We start from the raw sequence: 8,440 nt of genomic DNA, 5'->3' as shown, positions 1-8,440 counted from the left end.
CGGTGCTTTCTGGCCTCCTGTAGTTCCGGCGGCAGCCGACACGTTTGGTTTTGCAAAGCTGATGGGGGTGACTGTGGCCTGACCCCTGGAGAATTCCCCAGCAGCTCTCCCCAGGGGCCCAAAGCCGGTAGAGGGACTGCAGAAGCTGTGGCCAGGGCTCCCTAGGGGCCTGACTTGGGGGGAGGGCGGTGTGGTGGCTGTGGTGGGAGTGGTTGGTGGAGAATCCCTGGAATCAGTTCCCAGTTGGACAAAGACACAGCTGTCCTGGGAGGCCAAGAGCCCAAGAAGAGGGTTCTTCCAGAAGTCAAGGCAAGGCCTCTTAACGGGAGCCTGGGAGAGGGGCACCCTACCCCATACCCAGCAGATCAGGCTGCTGGCACAGGCAGGGACCCTGCTGCCCCTCCCCTGGGAAAGGGGCTTCAGCAGGTCCTGAGATGCACCTGCCATCCTCAGGGGCCAGTGGTACCCCAGAGAATCCCCCAGGGCACAGAAGGGAGCGTCCTGGCAGGTGGACTTCTTGGCAGGGAGATGGTGAAGGGGGCGTTGGTGTGCTGGGGCAGAGGTCAGAGAAGGCTCTTCCCTTGCACCACCCATCGGGACGGACAGACGGAAGCCGCTCTCAAGTTGGGGGGTGCAGTTGGTCGGCTGAGGGTAACCACATTCTCGCCTCCACAGTATGACCTGCTGGGGACGCTTGATTTCTTGGTGCCTCCTTCCACACAAGTCCACAGATAACCAGTTGGCCAAATACCCAAACCCACACGTGCAGACAGACCTCGGACACACGTGGAGACATAGCTGACACAGTAGCGCGTATCAGGAATCCCTGGTGGTCATCCAGCAACACCTACAGCCTCTCTTAGTCCAAATGCCCTCAGCGCTCGTGGACCTTCTGTAGGCACCTGCCCATGCAGTGGAAACCCCAACCAATGCAGAAGTTGCACGGTCCCTGACACCTTCCTGGTGAAGGCTGCCTGAGACAGCCAGAGCAGGTTTGCAGAAGACAGCCAAGGCCTCCATGGTGGATATGTTCATATAAGATGTCCTGGAGTATCTAGATATGGTGTACACTTCAACAGGGGCCTCTGGAGTTCTGAAACGAGGTCTATGCTGCACATTTAAGTTTGGAAGTCTTTAAGCAGTAGATGACATTTAAAGCTATGGGAGCAGATGAGATCACCCTGAAAAGTGTGGATGGAGACAGAGGAGGGGCACAAGCAGATGTTTCACATTTAGCAAGTGCTTATTATACTGCCTGAAACTGTCCTAAGTGTTTTGTAAATATTAACGCATGTAATCTTCTGCAGCCTGTCAAGTGGTAATATAATTATCATCCCCTTTTATAAATGAGAAAGACAGGCATGGAGGGATGCAGTAACTCAAGCCAGGTCAGCAGGTCGTAAATGGAAGGGCTGGAGCTCCACAGGGCTGTTTGGTTTCAGAGCCAATCCATTAGGCTTTATTGCCTCATGGAGCCCTTAAACACTGGGCTCTTCTATCCAAGACGGAGCCCACAGCCGTCCAGCACACAGCAGGCATGAGCCACACATGCGGCTGGCTGGAGCTGCTGAGGGCAGTAGGCTGAAATGCATACCAGAGTCTTTAAAGAAGTGAAGCACTGCATGGATTTTTTTTAAAAAGTGTGGTTACTACAACACTTTTGATGTATTTGTGGCACCCGTGGTATTTCCGCCAGGCGGTGCTAATCTGGTGAAAGGCTTCTTCACTTGTAACTGTTGACATTTGGGGCTGGGTAAGTCTATTGTGTGGGCTGTTCCGTGGACTGTAGGGTGTTTGGCATCATCCCTGGCCTCTACCCACTCAATGCGGGTAGCACCTGCCCCACTCATGGCCACAGAAATATCTCTAGAAAATGTCAGATGTCCCTTGGGGCAGAAATCGTCCCTGGTTGAGAACCACACGTCTCTGTGATTTATGGGGTGAATGGAAGAGAAGGAACAGTCATAAAGAAGATCGAAAGGAAACAGCCAGGCAGATGGAGGAGAACCAAGTGGAGGTGTGGCAGGAGCCAGAAGGTGTTTCAGGGACTCTGTCATGAGCCTTTTAAAATGTCCATTAGATCGTGTCTGCGCCTGCTCAAAACTGCCCTAGGCTTCGCACCACATTTGGAATAAAACACTGCGTATGGCTGCTGGTGCACAAGGTGACTAGATAGCTTATCATCTAAGCCTGGGGGCAGCCTTGAGTGGGAAAAGCAGGCGATAGTAATAAGTACTCTGGGACAGTGCAGGCCACGCTGGATGTGTGGCTGCTGTAAGCTCTGGCCCCTGCCCGTCTCTCCACTTCGTTGCCAACCACTTTGTTCCTGGCTCACTCGGCTGCTCAAGCTTCTTGCATTCTCCTGACATTCCCTCTTGTTCCTGCCTCGGGGGTTTGCATTTGCATCTCCTCCCCCAGATCTTCAGTACAGTCACATCTTTGCTCAAACGTCACATCTTCAGGGAGAGCTGTCCAAAATAGCCTCCAGTCTGCCGGTCGCTCTCTGCCCCAACCTCTCGGTCTCACTCCCCAGGTGTTACATGAGATGATCATCGATGCTTCATGAGATCTGTGCACGGAGTCTCTTCTGCCCACTCGCTGGCTCCTCGAACGTGCCTGGCATGTACTAGATGCACAAATACTACTTGCTGGGGAGCAAATTCCTGGCAGAAACTTGGCTGAGGAGGGAGAGTAGGTAGGACAACAGCTGGGGACATGTGGAGCCCAGGGTGCCTTTGCGTTTGCCTTGTTCTGGGATGGGAGAGGGCAGAGCAAGCAGAAGGGAGCGGAAACACTCACTCCATGGGACCTCTATGAAGAGCTTTTCTCAGTAGCCATCCTTGTGTTCCTTATTATCCAGCACGGTGCCTAGCACATAGAAGGCATTCTAAAATGTTGGCCAAGCAGATAAATAATAATGCCCTTAGCATGTGCTAGGCCCTGTACTAAGTAATTTTTTTTTAAAAAAAGATGTATTTATTATTTCAAAGGCAGAGAGAGAGAGATCTTTTATCCATTGGAATGCTCCCCAAATGCCCGCAACAGCCGGGACAGGACCAGGCTGAAGCCTGGAGCCAGGAACTCTGTCAGGGTCCCCCATGTGGGTGGGAGGGACCCAAGTTCTTGGGCCATCATCAGCTCCCTCCCGGACGCGTTAACAGGAATCTGGGTTGGGAGTGGAGGTGAGTTTTGATCCCAAGCACTCTGGTAGGGAACGTGGCCATCGGAAGCAGCAGCTAAACCTCTTGTGTCACCAAGTATTCTGCCACATAGTAACTCACTGAAACCTAACAGCAACCCCACAGCAGAAGTTATGGTTATTATTCCATTTTATAGAGCCTCGGGGAGGTTAGGTAACCTAGCCAAGATCCCACAGTAGGCCAGGTGTGAAGACTGATTAGAGGGGGAAGAAGGTGAGACCAGAGCCGGGTGAGGCCGGCTCCTGTCTGGGTTCTGTGGGGGCGAAGGCGCCGGGCAGCATCAGGAACTGTGGGTGAAGCTGAGAAGTCAGCAAGGCCATGCTGTCTGTGGGGTCCAGGGGACTCCCAGGAAGGGAAGCTGGAGTGGGCTGGGCTGGAGGAGAGGTTCCAGCCCTGGGACACCCGAGAGGTCTGTCCCAAGAAGCTGGTGTAGAGAGGATGGGAGGAGAACCTAGGAGAGGAGCTTGGGGGGCAATGGCCCAGGGGACTCTGGGAAGGGGGAGTGGAATCAGGCAAGACAGGACTGGAGGGGCCAGGGCAAGAGGGGCTGAGAAAAGGGCGTGGCTGCCAGTGCAGGGGCCCTGAGAGGAAGATGTCCATGAGTGCAGGGCCATACCCCATGGGCTGGGCAGTGTGTCTGGCGGAGGATGCACAGGCTGGTCTGGATGGGAGAGGGCACCGCAGGCAGCTCCAGTGCCCAGAAGGCTGCAGGAGGACACTGTTCACTGATGGACAGAGCTCAGGAATAGGTGTGTCGGGGGGTGAACTCCAAGGGGCCCAGAAGTAGCAGGGCAGCCTCAGTCCAAAGAGAGGGAGTTGGGGAGGGAGTCTCTGCCCTCACTGCTTCCCCAGTCCTGCTCCCCTGGAGCTGAGAGATGGAGCCAAGACCCACTGATACTTTTCCTACCTTTTTTTTTTTAAGATTTATTTATTTATTTATTATTTGAAAGTCAGAGTTACACAGAGAGAAGGAGAGACAGAGAGATAGAGATCTTCCATCTGCTGGTTCACTTCCCAAATAGCCTCAATGACCAGGGCTGGGCCAGGCCAAAGCCAGGAGCCAGGAGCTTCTTCCTGGTTTCCCACATGGGGTCAGGGGCCCAAGCACTCGGGCTATCCTCTGCTGCTTTCCCAGGTGCATTAACAGGGAGCTGGATCAGAAGTGGAGCAGCCAGGACTCAAACCAGTGCCCACATGGGATACTGGCACTGCAGAAGGCAGCTTAACCTGCTGTGCCACAGCACAAGCTCCTTTCTAACCTTGACCTTCACCCTAGACCCACCCCATCTATCCTCAGGGCCAGTATTTGGATTACTAAACTGAGAGGGCCCAGGCTCCACACTTGGATGCTGGCTGGCAGAGGACCACACACTGGAGCATGTTCAGGAGACCTCTGCAGGGCCAGTTGCTGGGCACACAGATGCACAGGCCGGCAGCTGGTAGCTATTAATTGCACAATAACTTATGTCTGAACTAGGACCAGGCTGAAAGCCCCATAAGAGCAGAAACCACGTGGGGTTTAGTCGCTGTCATCTCCACCAGGCTTAGCAGTGTGTGGCATACAGTAGATATTTGCTTAGCATTGGCTGAGTGTTTAGTGACAGGGAGAGAAGCTGAGTGGCTCCCCAAGGCCCCCCAGGGCAGGTGCTGCCTGGGCCTGTTTTGGAGAGACAAGGAGAGGGTGGGCCTGGAGCCTCATGGGCCACTCAGCCTTCCCTCTGCCTTGCCCCTCCTTTGGTGCCTGGGGACACTGAGACCCAGAGTGGGGCAGAAACATTCCTAGGGCCATGCAGTGAGGCTTTGGGTTTCTGGTCTATATAAATGGGGTGATAGGAGTTGGCGCTGTGGCGTAGCAGGTAAAGCCTCTGCCTGCAGTGCTGACATCCCATGTGGGTGCTGGTTTGAGGCCCAGCTGCTCCTCTTCTGATCCAGCTCTCTGCTATGGCCTGGAAAACTGGCAGAAGATGGCCCAAGTCCTTGGGCCCCTGCACCTGTGTGGGAGACCCAGAAGAACCTTCTGGCTCCTGGCTTCTGTTCAGCCCAACTCCAGCCCTTGCTGCCATTTAGGGACTGAACCAGCGGATGGAAGACCCTTCTTTCTCTCTTTCTGCCTCTGCCTCTCTATAACTCTGCCTTTCAAACAAATAAGTAAATCTCTAAAAAAAAAAAAAAAAAAAAAGGAAGAGGGATGATAACAAAGCACTCAGTCTTGTTGTGAGGTGAAACGTGGTAAGACGCACAGAACAGCTCCTGGTGGCCCGGGAGAGCACCTGGAAACTCTGCCTCTGGGCTCTGCCTGTCCCCCCACCCCTTCCCTAGCTGACCCATCTCCTCCCGTGGCTTGACCTCTGAGAAGCCGACGGTTCCCACATTTATATCTTTAGTGCAGGCCTTTCTTTCTGATGTTGGGACCCGTTTATCCTACTGCCTAGTCTCTCTCTCTTCACACTCCTGTTGGGCCAGCTCCGTGCCAGGCTGGGGTGGGCCCCTCTGGGCCTCCCCAGACACCAGGCATCCCTATCACCTCTCTCTACTCCATCCTGGGAACAGTCGGAGCCTCCTCGCCTCTCCCCCGACCTCTGCTCATCCCAGGCCCTTCCTGTCCTTCCTCCCCTGCTCCCCTGGGACCCATCAGCACTCACCCTCCACCTCCACAGCTGCCGCCACAGCTGGTCACTGACGGAATGTGCAGCTGCTGGAAGCCACATGTGCGGAGCAGGCGGTGCACAGCTACCTCTGGGGTCAGTGGGGGCAGGGCAGCGGGGCCATCTGTCTGTGTCTGTCCGCCTACAACACAGAGAGGCACACGCACACATACCCCCCAGCTCCTACTCTAAGTGGGGTTTCCCTTGCCCACTGCTGGCTTGCAGAGTTCCTGAGGGCCTTGCTCTCCCTGTTGGGGCCCCTGAGAGCAGACTGGCTGGGCTGGCGCAGCCCTCCTGGCCCTGTGGGTCCAGACAGTGCATGTCCTGCAGAGGCGGCTCTGGGTTGGAGTGGGGAGCTGGGTGTTGGAGCCTCCCCAGCTTTCCCAGGCCCCGGGGGGCAGCCGTCACGGAGGAAGCCAGAGGCCCGGGCAGACACATTCCAGAGCGCCCTTGGCAGCACCCAGAGGAGCCTCAGCCTGGGGCAGCGCCAGCAGCATCTGTCCTGGTTCCCACACTCGGGCCTTTCTGGAATCTCACAGATTCCTTTTCCATATGTGCATGATGTCAGCGGGACAAGGACACTGGGGGAGGGGGGAGAGGGGAGGGGGAGGAAGGAGGGCTGCAGTCTGATGGTCATGGGCAGGGGAGGGGCCTACACCAAGAAGAGAGGATGACTCTGCCTCTGGCTCCTAGGCCTGGGCCCTGACACTGCTCAGTATATTCCCATCAGAGCCCTCCTCCATTGCTCTGGGCCTCAGTTTTCTTATCTGTAACATGGGAACAAGACCAGCACCCACCTGGAGGGGCACCTGAGGGCTGGAGCCCCTGACCCTCTTTGGAGGTCCCTTTTGGTCTTGGCACAGGCAACTATTCCATCGCTGTCCTCACCTCCCCTCCAGCCCTGCCTCTTCTCATGTGCTATTTTTTTTCCTATTTTTTTTTAATTTTACATTTTTGTTGGGTACAGTGCAATATTCCAGCACACATGGACTCATCAAACCAGGTGCTTAGCATTGCCGCTTCCTTGTCTTTATATCTGGAGCCTTCCAGCTCCTGTCTTCCAGTTCTGTAAAGGAAGTCACAGGTTATTGTGGACTTGGGGCGCCTCCCTGTGCCCTGGGGCTCTCTGGCCCCTACTCCTCCTCTCTGATGCCTTTGTTACTCTCATGTTTCCTGGAACACAGAGAGCAGGTTCACACCTCCGGCCTCCTTATTCTGCCTGACCTGGAAGTCCTTGCCCTGGCTCCATCTGGAAGACTTACAGTCATTCTTCGAAGCCCAGCACAGCCCTGCCTCTCCAGGAAGTCTGCGATGGCTCGTCCTCCTCCTGGCTCTCCTCGGGTCCCTACAAATCCTTCCACGGTAGCCGGGCCTCCACGGAAGCTGTGGCTAAACAGGAGCTGTCCTCCCTGGCGCTGACGGCCACCCTCAGGAGCCCAGGCACAGCACCCAGAACCTGGGGGGGATCGGAGCAGATCAGCACATGGTTCTAGGCCTGGCTCCTGCCCTGCTGCTGCTGGGTAGAGCTTCCTACCTGGTCTCCCCGTTCAGCACCTACCACTCAGAGGAAGGAGCCTGGGCCTTACCAGCGGCTAATTACACTCTGTTCCTCCTCCCCCCAACACAGGCAGCCAAGATAAAACCCCACTGTACAGATGGAGCACATCACAGCCCAGAGAAGGGGTGTCGGCTGCAGAGCCCAGGGTGCCCAGCCCCAGCCCAAGACCTGAAGACTCCTTTCCCTGCCCCCGGATACCCTCTTTGGAACCTGGAAAGTGGCAATGGGGTGCATGAGTGGGTAGCGAGCGCAGAGCGTGGGAAGCAGCTGTCCCCACCTCCGGCAGTGGCTGGAGCTGGATTCCACCATGTGCCCTGGTGTTGACAGGGAAACCATGCTTCTGTTTTAGCACTGAGCAAAGTCATCAGGCACAGCCCTGAGCCACCCTGAGAGGCAACGGCTGCGGGACCTGCGGCGCAGAAAGGGGGCGTCAGTCCATGTCTCTTAGGAGACAGATGCTCAGGTTTGTTAGAGATGCAAGGGAATTCCTGGTGAAACTGCTCGGAAGGATTAAAAGGGAGGATGCAAGAGGGAGCAGGGGGAACCTTTTGCCACCTGTGAGGGAGAAGGCAGGGAAGGAGGCCAGGAAGGAGGCGCCTCAGACTGCGATGCAGCTCCACGAAAAGTCTAGATCAGGCCCAGAGCAGAAAGTGTCCGTGAGAGGAGTCCATTGGAGGGTGGGAATGGCCTGGCATTAGTTGACCCCACTCTCTGTGCCCAGGCACTGTGGGAGCAGCCCAGAGAAAGGGGGTGTCTTCTCCTTGGAAGCCACAGCAGGGCCACACGTATGGCCGCTGCAGGCTGGGGAGGGGATGACGCCCCTCGCAGCAGGTTCCTGGGAAGGGAGGTGAGTGGTGTCCACCCCTGCAGTACTGAGGGTTCCTGCTTTGCAAGGCCACCCAGGAATCAGGAGACAAGTTCACACCCCTGGGCCGTGGCTGCACAATCCTCCCACAGAGGGGAGCTGCATATGGGTTGATATTTCCAAGGCTTCTCAGGGCTGCCTCAGCTTGCTTGGGGCGGCATCCCCACAATCC

This window comes from Oryctolagus cuniculus, chromosome 7 (assembly GCF_051225735.1).
Source record: "Oryctolagus cuniculus isolate XC-2025 breed Fujian yellow rabbit chromosome 7, ASM5122573v1, whole genome shotgun sequence".
Classification (NCBI taxonomy): Eukaryota; Metazoa; Chordata; class Mammalia; order Lagomorpha; family Leporidae; genus Oryctolagus; species Oryctolagus cuniculus.
This window is presented reverse-complemented; position numbering follows the sequence as displayed.